General features: G+C 40.3%; 1 long non-coding RNA gene across 2 annotated transcripts in view; it reads right to left on the reverse strand.

Annotated features, from left to right (window-relative positions):
• LOC131406412 (uncharacterized) overlaps positions 1-21,478 on the reverse strand; it is an 80,649-nt gene that overhangs the window by 7,643 nt on the left and 51,528 nt on the right. Inside the window, exons 5-6 of one of the 2 annotated variants that reach the window (XR_009220135.1) lie at positions 12,398-12,511; positions 2,572-2,647 (exon numbers count right to left, since the gene is read on the reverse strand). This is a non-coding gene — a long non-coding RNA (uncharacterized LOC131406412). Of the gene's footprint in view, positions 1-2,571; positions 2,648-11,167; positions 11,969-12,397; positions 12,512-21,478 lie in introns of those variants that run through there. The other variant, XR_009220136.1, reaches the window with a different exon arrangement.

Here is a 21,478-nt window from a genome sequence, read left to right on the forward strand (position 1 = left end):
ACCTTACAATGACTCAACAAAATTTTGGCAAACCAAATACAGCAATACATTAAAAAGATCATACACCATGATCAAGTGGGATTTATACCAGGGACACAGGGATGGTTCAACATCCACAAATCAATCAACGTGATACATCACATCAACAAAACAAAGAATAAAAACCACATGGTCATCTCAATAGACGCAGAGAAGTCATTTGACAAGATACAACATCCTTTTATGATAAAAACTCGCAACAAAATGGGAATAGAAGGAAAGTACCTCAACATAATAAAGGCTATTTATGACAAACCCACAGCCAACGTCATACTCAATGGGGAAAGACTGAAAGCCATTCCTCTGAGAACAGGAACGAGGCAGGACGGCCCACTCTCACCACTCCTGTTCAACATAGTACTGGAGGTTTTGGCCAGAGCAATTAGGCAAGAAAAAGGAATAAAAGGAATTCAAATAGGTAATGAAGAAGTGAAACTCTCACTATTTGCAGACGACATGATTTTATATATAGAAAACCCTAAAGAAGCTGTTGGAAAACTATTAGAAATAATCAACAACTACAGCAAAGTTGCAGGGTACAAAATCAATCTAAAAAATCAGTTGCATTTCTGTATGCTAATAATGAACCAACAGAAAGAGAGCTCAAAAAGATAATATAATTTACAATTGCATCAAAAAGAATAAAATACCTAGGAATAAATCTTACCAAGGAGGTGAATGACCTATACAATGAGAACTACAAGACGTTACTGAAAGAAATCGATGATGACATAAAGAAATGGAAAGATATCCCATGCATGTGGATTGGAAGAATAAACATAGTTAAAATGTCTATATTACCTAAAGCAATCTACAAATTCAATGCAATCCCAATCAGAATCCCAATGACATTCTTCACAGAAATGGAAAAAAGAATACTAAAATTTATATGGGGCAACAAAAGACCCCGAATAGCTAAAGCAATCCTAAGAAAAAAGAACAAAGCAGGAGGCATCACAATCCCTCACTTCAAAACATACTACAAAGCAATAATAATCAAAACAGCATGGTACTGGTACAAAAACAGACACACAGATCAATGGAACAGAATTGAAAGCCCAGAAATAAAACCACACATATACGGACAGCTAATTTTCGACAAAGGAGCTAAGAACATACAATAGAGAAAGGAAAGTCTCTTCAATAAATGGTGTTGGGAAAACTGGACAGCCACATGCAAAAGAATGAAAGTGGACCATCTGCTATCGCCATTTACAAAAATTAACTCAAAATGGATCAAAGACCTGAAGGTGAGACCTGAAACTATAAAACTCATAGAAGAAAATATAGGCAACACACTATTTGACATTGGTCATAAAGGAATCTTTTCGGGTGACATGCCTACCCAGACTAGGGAAACTAAAGAAAAAATAAACAAGTGGGACTTTATCAGATTAAAGAGCTTCTACAAGACAAACGAAACCAGAATCAAGATGAACAGACAACCCACCAGCTGGGAGAGAATATTTGCAAAACGTATATCTGACAAGGGGTTGATCTCCATAATATATAAAGAACTCACACAACTGAACAACAAAAAAACAAACAACCCAATCAAAAAATGGGCAGAGGAAATAAACAGACACTTCTCCAAAGAAGATATACAGATGGCCAACAGGTACATGAAAAGATGCTCAACATCACTAATCATCAGGGAAATGCAAATCAAAACAACACTAAGATATCACCTCACACCCGTTAGAATGGCTATAATCACCAAGACAAAAAACAACAAATGTTGGAGAGGATGTGGAGAAACAGGAACCCTCATACACAGCTGGTGGGAAGGCAGACTGGTGCAGCCTCTATGGAAAACAGTATGGAGATTCCTCAAAGAATTAAAAATAGAGATGCCCTATGATCCAGCCATCCCACTACTGGGAATCTATCCCACGAACCTGAAATCAACAATCCAAAGAGGCTTATGCACCCCTATGTTCATTGCAGCCTTATTCACTATAGCCAAGAAGTGGAAGCAACCTAAGTGGCCCTCGACTGACGACTGGATCAAGATGATGTGGTATATATATACAATGGAATACTACTCAGCCATAAAAAAGACAAAATCGTCCCATTTGCAACAACATGGATGGGCCTGGAGGGTATTATGTTAAGTGAAGTAAGCCAGAAGGAGAAAGACAAACACTGTATGATCTCACTTATATGTGGAATATAAACCAACACATGGACAGAGAAAACTGTATTGTAGTTACCAGGGGCTATGGGGGTGGGGGTGAGGGGTGGGCACAAGGGGTGAAGGGAGACATATATATGGTGATGGACAAACAAAAATGTACAACCCGAAATTTCACAATGTTAAAAACTATTAAAACATCAATAAAAAAAAAAAAACTAGAGCTGCTATCTAGGGGGAAAAAAAAAAACCTTACAATGAATGAATAACCAATGTATGGAACTCATTCCCCCAAACAGCTTGGAAGATACTGAAAAGTACAGTTTTTAGTAGATTTTTAAAAATATTTCAGAAATAGAGCTATAGAGGAGCATAGAAGGCTAGGAAAAGTGTCTTACCTTTTCCTGGAGAGAACGTCGGGACATGAGCAAATCCTATGACAGACTATTCCTTGATGCAATAGCCAGGGAAGTGCTAATAAAGGATAACAATCCCATCAGACTGTACAGAGCTGGAGCATTTAACAAGTGTTGCCATATATAACGAGTCTATTGATCATCACAGCAACTCTGAAAGGTAAGGCAGATACTAATCTTCCACAAATAAGCTGAATCTTAGTCTAGAGGACTTGCTCAAGTCATAATGGAGGATCAAAATACAAATCCATAATCCTGTGGAAAGGCATGGATGGAGAAAGCACACAGCAAGGAGTCTATGGGAAAGGCAATATGCAGCCTGAAGACTGAGCCCCTATTCCACTTCCAGACCACACTCTGGATGAAGTGTCCCCAAGCCCACTTCCATGGCCAATGTGAACATCTTTACCAGTTCTGTTGTCCTAAGAATAGACCGTACCACCAATGTGAGCACGCCTAGGCCAAAGGGGTGTCCACAGGTCAAGAGAGGAAGGTATGGGTAAAGCTTGAGTTTATCAGCTGGGTCATCTACACATGGGCATGCAGGCTCCTTACAGCGTAGGATGAAGATTGGGGTGAGAAGAAAAGGGGCAGTCAGACCAGTGGTCATCTCTCCCTGTGCCACCATGTTCTGACATGCAAATACAGAGAGTCTGAGAACTCTCAATTTGATCCCAGACTTCCAGGTCATCATGAAGATATATGTTAAAGTAGGACAGAGAATTAATAAATAATTTGTTAGTTTGGTTTATACCTTACATTTTGTCAAATAATATGTGGGCCTTCTTTTATACTCATGTCCTAGGCACTTCAAATGTTTGGACAGGTCTGAAGTCAAGTACAAATGGGAAATTCAAGGACATACAGTTAGGCTGTAGTACCAGGGGCTCTAGCATTAGTGAGAGTAGTAAAGAGGGAGTCAAGTTCCATTCCTCCTGTGTTGGAATTCTTTTGGGTTACTATTGTTTTTCTTCCCCTCTATCCCCCTCCATTCTCCTGGTAAAGTAAAAGGAGTCTGAGGTGACTGCTTCATATTCATTATTTCTAAAATACTTTCTTATGCTACTGAATTTAATGAGAATGTCACTAATGCTTAACTCTTAAGTTTGGATGTAGGATAGTTCATGGGAAAACTATCATGTAAGAATCCATTCCCAATTTTCTAAAATTTCTGAGATATGGATGCTTAATTTTATCAAATAATTTTTGGCATCTATGGAGATGATTACTTTTTTGTTATTGTGTGCCCTGTTGATATGAACATTAAATCATTATGCATTTCTGAGTAAAAGTCATCTTCAGTCATTTCAAAATATTGAAATGTTGGTATTTTGTTTAAGATTTTGAATCTTTGTTTATAAGCAATATTTTTCTCGTGTTATTTTTCCCCTATTTTGTCTGATTTTTTAAAGCCAAGAATAGTTAACAGAAGAATGATGTGTTTTTTGAAACTTGTGAGAATTAATTCATAAATCTATCTAGTTTTGGAGATTTAAATACCTTGAAAATTTTTAATTTTTTGCCTTAGATTTTGTATTTATTGAATTTCTTGAGATCATTTGGGTCATATGTATATTTCTCTCAAAATCATACATTTTATTAAGATTTCAAAAATATTATCATAATTATAGATGATTTTTATCATCATTTTAAAGCCTCTTTTCTATCTGACCCGCATTTCCTTTCTTATTCCTACTTTGGTATATTTGTGCTGTCTCTCCTACTCCTGAGACTTGCCAGTTGATTTTCTAGTTCAATAGTTTTCAGTCCTGGCTACATATTGGAGTCTTAGGGGAGATTTTTTTTAATTTAAAATTTCTTATGTTGTGTTTTCATTGCTCATCTCAACGTATTTTCTAATTACATTTGTAATTTCTTCTTTGACCCATTGGTTGTTTACGAGTGTGTTGTTTAATTTCCACAAATTTTCTAATTTTCCAGTTTTCTTCTGTTAATGATTTCTAAGTTTCATTCCATTCTGGTTGGAGAAGATACTTTGCATGATTTCAAATTTTTTGAAATTTATTGAGTCTTGTTTTGTGGCCTAACATATGGTCTATCCTGGAGAATATTCCACGTGCACTTGAAAAGAGTATATATTCTGGTGTTGTTGAGTGGAGTGTTTTGTATGTCTGTTAGGTCCAGTTGGTCTACAGTGTTGTTCAATTCTTCTATTTCCTTATTAATCTTCTGTCTACATGTCCTGTCCATTATTTAAAATAAGGTATTTAAATATGCAACTATTATTGTAGAACTATTTGTCTCATCAATTCTGTCCATTTTTGTCATATGTTGTAGGGCTCTGTTTTGGGGTGTATATGTGTTTATAATTGTCATATCTTCTTGATATATTGACCTTTTAATCAATATATAATGTCCTTCTTTGTCTGCTGTAACAGTTTTTTACTTAAAGTCTATTTTGTCTGATATTCGTATAAACATCCCAGCTCTCTTTTGGTTACATTTGCATGGAATATCTTTCATCCTTTCACTTTTAACCTATTTATGTCTTTGGATCTAAGGTGAATCTCGTGTAAACACCCTTAAATCCATTCTTCCACTTTCTGCATTTTAATTGGACAGTTTAATCCGTTTACATTTAACATAATTGCTGATAAGGAAAGATTTACTTTTGCCACTTTACTATTTGTTTTCTATATGTCATATTTTTTTGTCCCTCAATTCCTTCATTACTGTCTTCTTTCACTTTAATTGATTTTGATTCATTATTTTTCTGTACATTTTTTAGTTATTTTCTTATTGGTTATCATAGGGATTACAATTAACATCCTAAATTTATAACAATCTGGTTTGAATTGATACTAACTTAGTTTCAATAACATAGAAAAACTCTGCTCCTCTACAGTTCTGTGTCTCCCCCCCATTATGTTGTTATTGTCACAAATTACAATTTTATACATGGTGTGTCCATGGATCTCTGACTTTACCCTGCTTGAAGTTCATTAAGCTTCTTGAATGCATAGATTCATATCTTTCATCAAATTTGAGAAGTTTCTGCCATTATTTCTTCATCATTTCTGCTTCTGTCTCCTCTTCCTCTGGGATTCCCATAGTACATACGTCATTATGTCTGATGGTGTCCCACAGATCTCTTAGTCTCTGTTCGTTTTTCTTTATTCTTTTTTCATTTTGCTCCTCAGACTTGATAATTTTAATTGACTTATCTTCAAGTTTGCCGATTCTTTCTCCCACCTCCTCAAATCTGTTGTTGAAAGCTTCTGGTGAATTTTCATTTCAGTTATTGTACTTTAAAACTGCCAAATTTCTACTTAGTTCTTTTTTATAATTCTATTTATTGATTGATACTCTCTGTTTGGAGAGACATCATTCTCCTGGTTTCCATTAACTCTTTGAGCATACTTAAGACAGTCAAGTTAAGTTTCAAATCTTTGTCCAGTAAGTCCCATGTCTGGGCTTCCTTAGGGACCGTGTCTGTTAATTATTTTTTCCTGTGAATGGGCTATACTTTCTTGTTTCTTTGCATGCCTCATCATTTTTTGTTGAAACTGAACATTTTGTATATTAGAATGTGGTAATTCTGGAAATTAGATTCTGTCCACTCCCCAAGGTTTATTGTCATTGCTTATAATATCTGTAGTTGTTTGTTTAGTGATTTTTTTAAAACTATTTTTGTAAAAACTGTATTTTTGGTGGGTGTTGTCACTGAAGTTTCTGTTCCATTAACTTAGCGGTCAGCTAATGATTTGACAGAGATTTTCTTAAACACCTGAAGCCAAAAAGAAAAAAATAAATATTCTCGCAGCCTTTTCCCAGCCATCTCCCAGCAGATTGCTTCAGAGTTGTTGTACTCCTTCAATGCTTAGCCAAACTGCTTACAATTCTGCCTTAGCCTTCACTTCCTGCTACATAGAGACTAAAGATAAGCCAGACATGCAAGCTTAGGGGTCTCCTCATGTCTTTTCTGAGCACACATCTAGCCCTGGGCATGCACAGCGCCTTCTGGTTCCCCCAGTATACCCAGGAACTTTCCAAAGCACTTATCCACCCATGCATGTCCTTCTTCAGTTTCTTCCTTCCTCAGCTTTTCAGTCTGTCTGCTGCTTGACCATCTGTTGTCCCTAGCCCAAGGTGGCTTCAGGTAGTATATGCCATTAAAAGCTTTTGACAACCACCATCCAGGAGGCCACTCCAGTTCTGAGAGAGTTCCAAGAGGGTGAAACAAATGCAAGACCCTGGGCTGATCCCTGAGGTGCCACCAGACAGGTCAAAACACAGTCACAATCCTTTAAGAACAAAGCCCATATTGTCCCCTCTGGCACCAGCAAGCCACACCAGATATGTATGCTGGTGTAGCCTCCATGGCAGCTGCTGAGCTGGGGAATGGGGGATTGTAGGTGGGTAAGTAAAAACACCATAACACTCTCACCAAAATTTAGCAGCTTCTTTCTTCATTAAGCACTCCCCTGATTGTTGTAAGGTTTTTATTAGATTCCAGAGTTCTGAAAAAGCTGATTCTGACCATTTTTGGCAGCTTATTCCATCTTCAGTGGAAGGAGCGATCCTTAGAGCTCCCTACTGGACCATTCTCAGGGATGTCACCTTTAAAACTTTTTTAGTTTCTAATTTTTTCAGTGGAATCACTGAAAAGTCCATTTTTAACATACTGAAGTTTCATTTATTGCCTGGAATAATGCCAATTTTTCTTAAAATTTTGATGGTAGTTTGCAAAAATATGTTTGTATCCTGTAGGACATAAAATTTAATTTATATCTATTAAATCAATCTTAACTCATTTATTAAAATATTTTATATATAATTTTTATTAGAGATGAATGATGCATTTAGTTCTCTTATTGCTACTAAATTTTTGCCTTTTCCTTATATCTTTAAGTTATTATATTTTTATATTGTTATTCATCATACCAAAGTAAATGATTTCTAAATGTTTATCATGGCTTGTACTCTTTAGTTCTTTGTTCCATTTAATATTTTTTGTCAAAAATTCTATTTTGTCTAAAATTAAAAATGCCATCTATTCTTTTTTTCCCTTTCTATTTTTCACATCTATTTTTGTCATTTGTTTCAATTTTAACTTTACTATGTAATTTTTAGGTGTGTTTCTAAAGTAGCATGTAGCTTCATTGGATTTTGTTTTCTGCCTAATTTATTATCATAAAATATGACTGCACTTCTGTCATTTTGCCTCATGCTTTTCGTTTCCTCATCCTTCTTTGCTTTTCCATTTTTTTCCTATGCTAAATGGTATGTTTTCTTCTATCCACTGATTTAAAACTTCTATCTGTTTCTGTTCTACAAGTGATTTAATTTAGAAAAATTGTATATCTTCTTTGGAAAAATGTCTGTTCACATCCTCTGCCCATTTTTTGATTGGGTTGTCCTTTTCGTATTGTTGAGTTGTATGAGTTCTTTATATATTTTGGAAATTAACTCCTCATGAGATATGAGATTTGCAAATATTTTCTCCCAGTTGATGGGTTGTCTTTTCATTTTGTTGATGGTTTCCTTTGCCATAAAGAAGCTTTCTAGTCTGACATAGTCCCATTTGTTTATGTTTTCTTTTGTTTCTTTTGCCTGAGGAGACATGATATTCAAAAAGATACAAAGAGCACACTGCATATGTTTTCTTCTGGAAGTTTTATAGTTTCAGGTCTTACATGCAAATCTTGAATTCATTTTGAGGGAACTATTGTGTATGGTGTAAAATAATGGTCCACTTTCATTCTTTTGCATGTGGCTATCCAGTTTTCCCAACACCATTTATTGAAAAGATTTTCCTTTCTCCACTGTATGTTCTTGGCTCCTTTGTCAAAGATTAGCTGTCTATAGATGTATGAGTTTATTTCTGGGCTCTCAATTCTGTTTCATTGATCTGTGTGTCTGTTTTTCTGCCAGTACCATGTTGTTTTGATTACTATAGCTTTGTAGTATATTTTGAATTCAGGGAATGTGATACCTCTGGCTTTGTTCTTTTTTCTCAGAATGCTTTGGCTATTCCAGAAGCTGAAATATAATGATGTACACCTGAAATTTATACAAAGTTATAAACAAATGTGATCTCAATAAAATAATTTAAATATATATATATATATATATTTGAACTCCCTCTTCTCTAATTGTCAATGTCAAAAATTAAGTGGCATCCATCTATAAGTCCTACCTTGGGAGCAATGACAGTTAGCCTGCCTTTTCTTTTTTCTTGCTTGCTTTCATAATTTTCCAGGTTTGGTTTTAATAATCTAGGATTATATATGCATATTATTTTATATATTTAACATTACCAATTCTTTAAGGAACAATTTGCGGTTTTGGGGCTGTTTTATAATCATATAATAATTGTTTGGACTTATTTATGTGTCTTATAAGCATTATTGTTCACTGCCAATTCTATGAAACCACAATTCCTTCATTCTTGATATGATTATATGTCTAGGTCAGCTAGAAAGCATTCCAGTTTTTCAGGAAGAGTTTACAGATAATCTTTAGAATTTCTGGGTCCTCAAGGCCAGAGTGAGACTTTCTGTTGCAGGCAAGGCCAACTTCCCTGTTATGCTTGGTAGGCACAGTGCCAAGGACCCAAGATATTTTTAGGGACTCATGAAAACATTTTCTTTAAAAATTGGGAGAAAAAATTAATATGATCCAGCCTGGATTCTATTAGTTTTTACAAATACAATTTTAATATCTTTTTGTGGAGGAAGGGACCCACAAAGGCAAAAGTGCCTAGGGCCCATGAAAGTCATAATGTGACCCTGCACATAGGAAGGACTCTGTCACCTTAAGTCCCAATCTTTGCCCTCAAAACTCTGCTGACTCTATTCAGTTGTCTTTCAATGCTGTTGATTCAGAAAATGATGGATTTGGTTTATTTGTATTTGACCTGTTCTTTTGATTCTAAGTATTTTTTATTCTTTATATTCCAAATATTACCAGTATGGGTCTAGATGATTATTATTAATTTCATCTAGTACATACAGGAAAGACTCAAATGTGGTTTTTCAACTCAAGCAAGTTGTCTTCTATTTATTTGATTATTGTTTTTACTCTGTTGTTTTCTGTCTCTGGAATTTTTATTTTATGTACATTGCATCTTCTAGGTAAGTACTCTATGACTCATTCATTCTTTCATTATTTTAGATTGACTCCTGGGAGAGTTTCTCAGGCCAATATTTTTACTGATTCAATTTTTAGAGTCTCCAATCTGCTGTTTATTGCCTCTCTGCCATTCTTAATTCAACAGTCCAGGTTTTCATCTCCTTGAAGCATTTCTTGATCTCATCTGTTCCTTCTTCATAACCAATTACCATAGAAGTAATTGTATCTTTAACCTTGCTGCATACCAAGCCTATGTTTCCCAAAGTTCTTTTCTGCATCTTTTTATAACAATAGTATAGGTATTCATTCATTGTAATTCCTAGTATAACCATCTTCTTTGCAACGCAATTTAATTTATATGTTCAGTAATGTTTTCCTCCTTTTTCTCATCTTCATAGGGGAAAGTCTTTGCTTATCCAGCATTGGCACTTGAGATGAGTTCTGTCAAAGAGCAAAAAGGTCTCTAGTCATATCATTCTGGCCCAGATTAAGAGAAGAGGGGATATTTCTAATCAAGTAGGGTGTTACTTTGATCTTTTGAAAGCCAGCGAAGGGACGGCAGCAGGGCTCCAGAGCCAAGAGCTGTTAGAGCAAGGAGGTTCATCAATGTGCTCCAGAAAATCTTGTCTGTATTTTGGGCAGCAACCAGGAATCACTCAGGCCAGAGCACCCACTCATTGTCTGGAAAAGTTGTCCTCAATAGTTGTCAGCCATTCACTACATGGCTATCCACACCCAGTACTGACAGGAAACACATACTCCTGTGGCTCCCAGGCCATGTGGCCTATAGAGCCTGGGAAACTTCCAGGAGGTAAGGGTGAGATCGAGATGAATCCTTCAACGGCTCTGTGGCCTACACTGTCTGCTAGCCCTAGCCCCTCCAAGGAAGGGGACACAGTTCTTCAATCACTTTTCTGCCTCCCTTGGGGCCAGCTGTGTTTCAGAATCCAGAATTTAGAAAGGTAGAGGCAGGAGGAGAAAGGTTGTCATAACAGGAGAGTATCTTGCAGGGCAACGGTGGAGGGCAAGGTACACCTCCAAAATGTACCACCTGAGATGAGGAAGCTGGAGCATCCCGTCAGTCACTGGTTAAGGGTGAGGGAGAGGGAATATAAGGCATAAACTCTCAGGTACTTTCAGCACTTCCAACTATGCAGGCACAAAGTGGACTCCAGGAGCCTGAGGGCAGTCCTCCAAGAAAAGGCCTCAGGTGCTGGCCCCGGGGAATGAAAGCATACAAAAACGAAATTGTAAAAACAGATCCCATGGTTCTGAGCAGAGCACTGACCATGCCCACCACATATGTATCATGAAACACCCCAGGCACGTTCCAGGCAGCATCTTGAAATTAAATACACGTTTTGCAGCAAATCATGTGAACTGCGTCCCAGTAAGCTGGATAAAGCACAAAATAAACAGAGTTTTTTCATAGTTAATGTGTATTATTATAGACTGGTTGGAGAAATAATATGATATAGACCATAAATACTCTAGTACTTTTTTTAAAGACTTTATTGAGGTATTATTAACAAGTAAAAAGCTGTATATAAGGTACACATTGCCATGAGTTTGGGGAGAAGTATACACCCTTGAGTACTTTTCCTACGGAATAACTCAGCAGAACTTCAAACCCACACTGACTCAAACTAGGCTAAACACCTCTAGCTCTGCACGTGAGAAGCGTGAACGTCATCTGGGGGTTCTTGTCATGACCGGGTTGGAGTTGGACATCAACGATGAGTTGGGAGCAAATGCTCAGGTGAAGAACCGGCACCATGAAAGATGACTTTTCAAACTTCTTCCTGTGCCCTTGCTCTCATTGAGCATGAGTTTCTGTCTATACAGTCTCTAATTGAGTAAACAGCCATTATCTCTCACTCACAGATAAGTGTATGTTGTCCAAGGCAACAATTAACCCATCACTTTCACCATTTCATCTATGGGAATTTTTTCCCATGTTCACAATATCATGACTATTATCCATCACAGTTCAAGTTAGATTAGATTTTGTGGCCAAATCCATTTTGGTACCAATTTTGAAAATAACTACATTTTTTCAAATTCACTCACGTTTTGGAATTGCAGATATGGGGTCTCAGGCTTGTACTAATAGAGTTTCGTTGAGATCTCTCACCTCCCTCTCCCCTCCCGAGCAAGCTGTTTCTTTAAGCAAAGGGAATCACAGATGACTCCTCGGTCCAGGAATAGCAATCCAGCAGAAATTCCTCAAAGTTTCCAGAATGTGTATGCCACACTACAGCACTGAGGCAGCTTCTATTGTATTCTCCAGTGGAAATCAGGGAGGGGAGAAATTATACATGTGTTCTCAGATTGCTCTCTTACCCAAAAGTCCTGCTTATCGCATATAACCTTGGAAGTGTGGGAGGGATTCAAGAGCTGTGCACTTTCTGATAAGGTGTCCTACTGTGCTAATCAAGATCTCTTTATTACTATAGGTTTCCCCAATATCTGAAAGCAGGGTGTTCCTATGAAACCTTTTGTAAACCAAAATGGCATAAAGAAAAAAAGCAATTACCATTAATTTATATGGGAAAAATTTTTGAGCATTCCCAGACCCAAAAAATAACCCACCAAATCATCCCAAATAAAACAAAAACATAAAATATCACTAACATATAGTGAAAGTAGGAATGATATAATACACAACCTATATAAAGTAGATATCACGTAGGTACATTGTTGTTTCACTTACCAGAATCGGGATGACAACGAACACACCGGAAGGCTGAGAGGTGGTGGTGGTGATGATGGTGCGTTGGGCATAGGCTGAGTCGTTGGAGGTTAGGGTGATGGTGGGTACAGGAGACTGGCATGGAGGAGAGAGAGGAAGAGGGTCATCAGAGCGGGCAGATCACTAATATCTACATGTATGTCTGCCTGTCTCAATGTCGAAGCTCAAGGTTCGTCTGCTGTGGCTGATGTAGCTGATGTGGAAGTCTTGAAATACGACAGTATGCTTGACTGCTTAGCATCTATAACAGCTCGTTGCAAAACAAACGCTAAACATTATTTTGGCTTTGCACCTTTTTTCGTAAAAGCAAAAATCCTCTTCAGATTTCTTATAGTTAGCAAAAACTGGTATTACTAATATAGGTCTTTCGTAAAAGTGAAGTGGCATAAAGCGAACTTTCAGAGAGCAGGAGAAACCTGTACTAGTAAGTACTAAGTATTGACTGCAGTGTCTGCCAGTGTGGGTACATGTGTTGGTTGTTTCATGTTTCTTGGCTTCATTTCAGTCAACTAGTCCCATCGATATGCAAACCCCCTGAAGCTGCTATTGTGTGCTTTACCATATAGCTGGCATTGTTTATGTGTCAGGAACATTTATCCATCAATTTGTACCAACCAATTATTCACAGACCCAAGCATAAGCACTTGCTTTGGCAGTTTGGAAATCACATAAGTTTTTTCTGGATTTAGGGGACAAAACATTCTAGTCTACCATTGTGACCATCAGATGGGAAACGACTCATTTATCTACAGTAGCAAAATCATCAAAGAACTTTTAATAGGAAAAACATAAGCTTAGAAAAAATAGAAAATTTTGTTCTCCTTGCCCAACATAAAAACCAAACTTTCAATATTTATTAGTAGGTCCAACAGAATGATAGTCTGGGGCACAACTGGACTCAACTAGTTGTGGAAGGTTTAATTCTTTGTAGGCCAGTGTCAAAGAGGTGACCAGGAAACCAGGCTGGAATGAGCTCCAATCTGTGCACAAAACTCTAACCCAAATCACACACATCATGAAAATCAATAGATCATCAATGGAACTTTGATCTTTATCTCAAACTTCCACATCACTTGGAACCCAAATTCTAGACAAGTTTTAGAACTGGAACCCAGAACTGGACCCAGTCAGGCAGCCCTGATTTCACCAGTTCTGAGTCTAGCTTTGGAAATTAATTTCACCTCTATAACCTGATTGCTCATCACTGAAGTGTGCCTCTTACCACATACCTCACAGGTTTGTCGAGAAAATTAAGTGAGAGAACATTCTTGAAATCACTGACCACTATACTTGATACAGAGGACGCACTCAAAACAGGTTGCTATCATCGTCATAAGTGAAAAATTCTCACCTCAGGCCACTGTCTTCATCAAAAGACCAAGATATATTATAGCTATTATGCTCTTCATTCTGCAGTATTTCCTATAAAAGTTGACTAGAAACCTGGCTTCCGTAGTGATGATGCCCAATGAGCCACCAACCTGTAAGAGGTGCATCACTTGCCATGGGTGTTGACCAACAGAAGTGCACAGACTAGCTGCTGGACCAACCTGCTGGAGGCAAGCACAGGCTAGAGATGGCCACTCAGAGCCTGGGGGGAGGGCTTTGCCTCCACGTGCATGACACTGAGCTACGGGCTTGGGACTCAACTCAAAGAGAGTCCATGTCTTCAAAACAGCTGGCAAAAGCAATGGGACAAAGCAGCCAATGCCAAGTGCCATAAGAGAAGCACAAAAACGAGAGCCTTAGGCTTACTAAGTCCAGCATTTGGGCCAAGCCTTGACGATGGGCAAAATTTGAAGAAGTGCTGGAGGGGACAACACTGCAGACTGAAGAAAGGGGGCCACTTCCCTGTCCACCAGGAGAATTAAGAGGAGAAGACAGAGCTGACCCGAGCCCAGTGGGACCAAGCAACTCTGTGTAGGTGTGCTATCTGGGGACAGGATAGGGATGCGTGGGCACAAGCATTTCTGTGTCCTGTTCCTTCTACGGAACTTCAACTTTGCTTTTTGTCTCCTTACAACATAAATTTAGGAACACATTCAAAAGGAATTTTTCTCTGCTCACTGAGGGCTGAAAGGCAAGAGGTTGAAGATGCTCTAAAATGATGCTTCAGCTCTCGCAATTTTTATTTTCTATAAATTGAAACACAGGCCACAGAATCTTAATATTTGGCTCCCTAAGCTCCTGATTGAGAAACAATCATTAGACTGTGGATAATCTCCTCCATCATGGGCAGAGTCTCCGGGAGAGGTCATTCCAGAAAGTGCCCCCAAGCTGGAACATCTGTGGCTCTCAGATATTTCACTCCTGGCTCAGCCTTCCTGCCTGTGCCAACCACTATGATTAAAAATGCATCCAAAGTCAACCTCAAACAACTGAACGTTCCTCGGCAACGTGGGGGGCATTTGGTCTTAGAGGGTGGTCACCCTGAGTCCTTGCAAACGTTGCCCCAGGTGCTCAGCAGCTGGCTGGAATGGCTCATGAAATTCTATCCTTCCAGCTCCCAACACACTGAGAAGTAACCAGGGAGGCCAACAGCCCTGTCCCACCTGTGGAAATTAATGGTGCCAGCTCAGCATATTGGCAGAGAAAAGAAATTTACACAGCAAACAAACCTGCTGAAAAATTGGAAATATTTGCTTAACACAAGCACATTGATTAAAGTCATTCCAAGATCAAATTACTCTCCCAGCCTAGGCAATTTCACCCCGGAGGGCAGCAGACTTGTATTGGCAGAGTATTGATGAAAAGCTCGTGCTATGTCTAGATGGACCATATTGGGGGTGTTAATCTCAGAAGTGCCTCATAATTTTTCTCCTACACCCAGAGTTTTCATCTGGAAGAGTTTAATTCCAACACAAACAGCAATAAGGAAATAAAATCATTGATGTATGTCTTTCCAATATCCGTCTTTGGTAGGAACTGTTCATTTCTATGGTCAACTAAAGCTCATCTTAAATAAAAAGTTAAGCTCGTTTCAAATAGTCTTCCAAGGTTACTTGGTTCTCAAATCCTCCACAGTTTCAAAGGAAAATAAAGGGCAGAGCTAAAGCCAATTCTTAACTACAAAAGCAAGCAAATTACCAAATAAATATGTTTAACATGAGAGTTACAACAAAGGAGAGAAATTAGCAATTCCAAGAAGGGGCCCTCACCTAGTACCTGAAGAGAAAGGCATTCAAGGGCTGGGCCAAGGTCAGCAGGCTGCTTAGGACAGTTCTTCAGCTGTTTGAGGAGCTGGTTAAGCTCCCTCAGGGCCCCTGCAGCTACCCACCTGAGACACGGATGCCTCATTACAACCTTGAAAATAACCCACGTTCAATTTGCCGCAGCATTTTAAATAATCCGAGAAGAGGCAGCCTTTGCTTGGTACACCTCTGCATCCTAAGGTCAGCTGTGATAAAACAAGACCATCTCAAACTCTGGCTCAGGTGGGCTTCTCTTGTAGCCCTCTCAGAGAGGAAGGAGCCCAAGACACCCGCTGGAAAACCAGGGAGGGCCTTCTCACCCCGTGTGCCCAAACATGCAATGGCTGCAAGGCCAAGGGCCTCAGGGTAGAAAGAGAAGGGTAGCAAGGAAGCAGGGGGTGGGGCGGGGTTGATGCAGCTGACTCCTAGCCTCTGCTGCCTGGCCTCCACCCAACAGGATTCTTGAGGCTGCCCACCACTCCCTGCAGGGCATTCGGACAACAGGCCAAATGCTATGCTGAGGCCTAGAACTGCCCTCCCTTCTTCACTCCCAAGTGTGAATCCCCAGGCCACAGAAGCATGCAACTCTCCGCCTACTGAGGCCACCGTTAGGACTATCCTAGGACAGTCCGCACTTGCAGACGGGACACCCAAGTTACAGTGACAGTGAATTCTCTAAGAAGATACCCTCTTGGGCAAAGGACAAGCTCCCTACACCCTGCCAGAAATCATAGACTCCACGCTTCCCTCCCAACCACCTGCCTCGGAAGACCCCAGGAACCCACCCTCCACATGCACACGAGAACAGGCGCTTAGCATTTGCAAAGGTTTTTGCTTATATTAGTTCATCAGGAACCCTGCGTGGGCATGGAATGGGAATGATGGGATGGAGGAGGTTGAACATATGGGGGTGGGGGAGAGATAGGGAACACCAGAGGAGGCTAGGGGAGGGAAGCCTCCATGTTTGAGCACCTAGGTTCCAGGTCGTGTTCTGGGTGTGCTTTTTCTTATCTCGTTTAATCTCCACGTTACTCTTCTAGCCAGGGTTCTAACCATGGCTGCTCATTAGAATCACCTGGGGGACTTTTAAATACTACACATGCTGAGCTCCAACCTATTTCAATTGAATCAGATAGAATCTCTAGAGGTAGGGCCCATGCATCCATGGTTTTTTGAAAAATCCCAGGAAATTTCACTGTGCAGCTAGGATTGAGAATCACCATGCCAAGGAAGCACTAAGCTCCTTTTCTGCTCTTGTATTATGAAATATCCCCCAAAGAAGCAAGGAAGAGCAGCCAGCACGGGGGGCCTGGGGACCGCCCCCAAGGGGCCAGCCTCACTGCCTGCGGCCATCAGAGGCACTTCCCCAGGCTCTAGACATGCTGAGATTGCAGTCAAGTGTCACCCAGAAGAACCTGGGATTTTTCTTGTGCATGATTCAATAAAAGACTGAATTGGAGTTAAATTTCGCTTTCTCAAACTCCTTAAATTCCTAAGATTGTTTCAGTCTTGAAAATGTAGGCTCACATATCTTAGATTTCCAGCTTTCAGATGAGACTTTTTTCCTTTTTCACCAAGATATGGAGCCACCGTGCAGGAGCTCACTCCTGGTTTGAAGACGACATGTGTTAAGCAGCCAAATGTCATTCCGAAGAAAAATTTTTCGGCTTAGGAAAAAGTGCGTGCTCTAGTTCCTGATCATTGATCTGCAAGTTTCCAATTTAAGTAGCAAATTGCTCCTGTTACCCAGGTGTTTTGTATCTTATATGAGCACTTAGATAGAAAACTCAATATTCCTTATGCTGACCAGGAAATGACAAGAAGAATAGCAGTTTAAATTTTGGATCATTTCTCTACTCTTTTTTTTTTTTAATATCGTTCTAAGAGGCCCTGGTTACAAATAGATCAGGGTAGTTTAAAAAATAATAATAACATTAATAGCGTCTTTTAATGCCTTTTACCCTAAGAAAAAGCTTGGTGCTCTCCCCAGCCATGTAATCAATCCTGATAATAATACCACCTGAGCCCAGGAGTACGCCAAGCTGGAGGAGTCCAGTTTACACCCTGGGAAATGGAGACCCTGAGGTTCACTCAGCTGTCAAGGATGGAACCAGGGCAAGAAACCAGCCTCCTCAGCAACCAAACAAGAGAGAGACAGCAGTGGACCTGGGTCAGGATTCTGGGCTTTCAAATTCCAGCTCTGACACTTGTTCAAATGTAAGACTGTGAGAAAAGCCATGTATTTCTCTCTGCTGGCCATCGTGTTCTCTTTCGTAAAAAGAACAGGTTGACGAGAGAGACTCTCAAGTGTCTTTTCCAGCGTGAACACCCTGTGGCCTGAGGACCCCAGGTCCAAAGAGTGATGGAGGCACTAGCCTCAGGGTCAGGCTGGCCTGGGCTGGACTCCCAACTCGGCCACTTAGTGGCTGAATGACTCTGACCATCATTTTCATCCTCCCTGCATCTCAGTTTCATCAACTGTAAAATTAAAACAAAAAACAGTTGCCGTCTCACAATGTTGTGGCCATTAATGAGTTAATGTTCAGGAGCTGCTCAGCACAGAGCCTGGCGAGGTGAGTACGCTCCCCATAAGGTCTGCTCTTATTGACAACCTGTTGGGAAATGGGTCCAGCCAGCAGCCTTCCTCTGTTCTAACTAAACTACCTGGACCTTGTGTTGTCTTTGCGAGTTCACCTCTAAGGTATCCAGAAATCCTCTTGATTGCTCTTCAGTAACTCCCCTGGGCAGGACACAAAACCATCCAACCTGGCCCTGCACTCCTGATCGGTTAGGTCAGGCCACTCCAACTTCTAAGCGCAATCCTGCTGTACGGTGACCACAGCCCTAGACACACAGCTAAGGGTTGCCCCCAAGCCTGTTAATGCCCCTGTTGCTGCTCAGAGGTGTTGTCTGCCTTCCTTTCTCTCTCCCTCCACTTGCCCAAACCCTTCATTTTTACCCAACTGATACCTCATTTTCTTCTTCGTCCTTCCTTTATAGCTTCTGACCTTTTGTCCCCTTTTCCTACGAAGGGCCTCTCTTGCTCCCATAACTTGAGCTTAGCTCTTAGATGACACTAACTCCAGCTCTGCCAAGCAAATATTTTGCTCCAACCTTCAGAGCATCACACCCCAACACAGACTGTCATGCTCAGTCTCCTCCAAGTGTATCGTAGTTCCTTAAATAGGATCCGGCCAAAACCATCCCACAAAGCCTGAAGAGAGGGATGGGCAGTCCAGAATGGGGAGAGAGCCCTAGAGCCACTGCCTCCCAGAGTTGATGGGAAACATGAAACTACCTGGTCCAGCATCTCGTCTGATGATTGGGACCCTCCTACCATAGCTCTGCCAAGTTGTCCCTGTACTCTTTTTTGTTCATATCCAATAATAAGGAACTTTTTACCTATTGGTGGCAGTCCTTTCATCTTTAGGGAGCTCTGATCATTACAAATCCCTTCCTTAGACCATCTTCCTGTGGTTCCCTCCTCTGTAGAGTTAGTTTGTTGGATGAAGGATCTCAGTGTATCTCCTGGGGAGCCTGACCCCCCTTCTACATGTCAGCCCTTCACATGGAAACTATGTCTCTCACACGTGGGTATCACCCCAGTTGTCCCTTGATGTTTCACCACCATTGTTGCTTCAGGCCCTCATGCAGCTAGATAAGAACTCTGGATCCAGAGACACCAGCCTAGGTCCAAATGGAGGCCACTGCATCAAGAGAAATGTCTGATTCTGGGAAGGGGGTAGAACAAGCATGATCGGGAAGGTGCTATTTAAGGCTCAAATACCCCAAGATATTATGACATCACACCCACCAAAGGAGAGCTATGAAATAGCCGTAAAAAACAACAAAAAAAAAAGCCTGTCCAAACAATCCCAGATGCCTCCTGCTCAGGAAAGGGAACACCCCAGGGTTAGGAGAAAGCAGTATGATTCCCTGGGGGTGTATGTTTCAATAACTTCTTCCCATTGCTCTCCCCTCCCTCCCTCCACCTACTTCTCTTGCTCTCAGTGCAGAAAGCGGAATCAATCACTTCAACCATCTGAGACCCAGATTCTAGACTGTTGCCAAGAGAAACTGCTGCCAACAAATGGGAAAGGGGAAGGTGGAGGTGTCAAGGATTCCATATCACAGAATGTGAGCGTGGGCAGGTGTGGTCATGATGAGAACAATTCGCTTATAACTGATAACAATATCCCTTCTGTTATTATGATGACTATCTAATACTACTCATATGCAGCATACAAGGTATAGAAGAGAAACACAGTCACACAGACTCACAGACATAAGCACATGTGTACACACACCCTTTTGCTCTATTCAAGGCTTAGAAAAGGGAAGGGAAGATGATGCATTGAGCAAAAATCTCAGCCCTCTGCTATGGACTTCACAGGTGTTACACACAACCCTGCATGGAGGCATCATCTATCTTATTTTACAAATAGGGAAACTGAGGCTCAGAGAAGTTAAGTAACACAGGTTTTACAGCTAGGCTACTTAGAGCCAAAATTCAAATCCTTGTCTGTCGAATCCCAAGCCTGGGCTTCTGTGCCTTCTACTCCTCTCTTGATGTCACCACAAAGCACCCTCCTGCGTAGAGGGAGCCCAGCGCACACCCATAATTCTATGCTTCAGTACATTTAGTCACCTCAGCTGATAAGTAATCACTGTTCTGACTGAGCCAACACACACACAGAGGAAAAGAGATGAGCAGAGTCAGCAGAAGTTGATCTGGTTCCGTTTGTCACAACCCAAACTATTTTAGCATCACTGTAACAGGATATTCAACGCAACGCGTCTCTTTGTCTCAGCTTTTCAGTTTTGGCAGAGATCCCAAAGATTGAGAACATCAGTAGGTGCCATGTGCCCCTGTTATAAGGTCACATGGTAGGCTACGCATGCAAGGGCACAAAGAGACTTCTGCTGGGATGGGCTGGTCACCCCCTTCCACCTTTTAAAGAGCAGCGAGAGAGAGAGAGAGAGAGAGAGAGAGAGAGAGAGAGAGAGGATTTCTTTGGAGGAGGTGAGCAAGACTGTAAAGGTTCCCACCCTCCTCCACAGGAGAGGGGTCTGTGGGGTCTGTCCCTTCACCTCAAGCTGAATGGAAGCACTTCAAAAGTGTTAACACAGAGAATTTGGGGGGTAACAGGGATTGGGATCTGCTCCCACCTGGGGAAGCCTAAGGGTGAGAGGCTGTGGCTGATACTCCCTGCCTGGTGGCTCAGCATTGGGAGAAAGCTTTACTTCCACAAGTGGCTGGAAAAGGTATTTATGTAAAGATAAATAACATTTTTATGAGCAATAACTATATTTTCCAAAACAAGTAATTTAATGAGGGAAGAAATAATTTATTTTTCTAAATTTTCTTAATATCTGATCTAATAAAAGACAGTTGGATACTCACGTTAGCTTCTGCCTTCTATCTGCTGTAATGTACTATTTTGGTTGAAGTATATCAAGATATGTAGTTGGGAAAGGAAGGAAGATTTTAATAGTCTGCAGATAATTTTAGATATTCTTCTTTGATAATACACTAAAACTCAATAAGTGGTAGTTTCTTATAGGTTATTTGCAATGTGGAATCCAAAATTATATCAGTGAGCTTTTTGTACACTATTCCGTAAAAATCCACTGGTCTATCTTGCACTTGCAATTGATCTTTACCCATGCATGATTTTGCGGCATCATTTATTAGTCATTTAGGAAATATTCACAGAGTTCTACCAATCTTCCAAATGTGGACATATTTCATTATACAGTATCAAAACAGTCACATTTGTTAATATCACTACCAATCTCCTCAGAAAAGTCTTTAAGTATTGGGAAGCTTTCAAGCTCACAATAGTGGATA

Source organism: Diceros bicornis, chromosome 5 (genome assembly GCF_020826845.1).
Source record: "Diceros bicornis minor isolate mBicDic1 chromosome 5, mDicBic1.mat.cur, whole genome shotgun sequence".
NCBI lineage: Eukaryota > Metazoa > Chordata > Mammalia > Perissodactyla > Rhinocerotidae > Diceros > Diceros bicornis.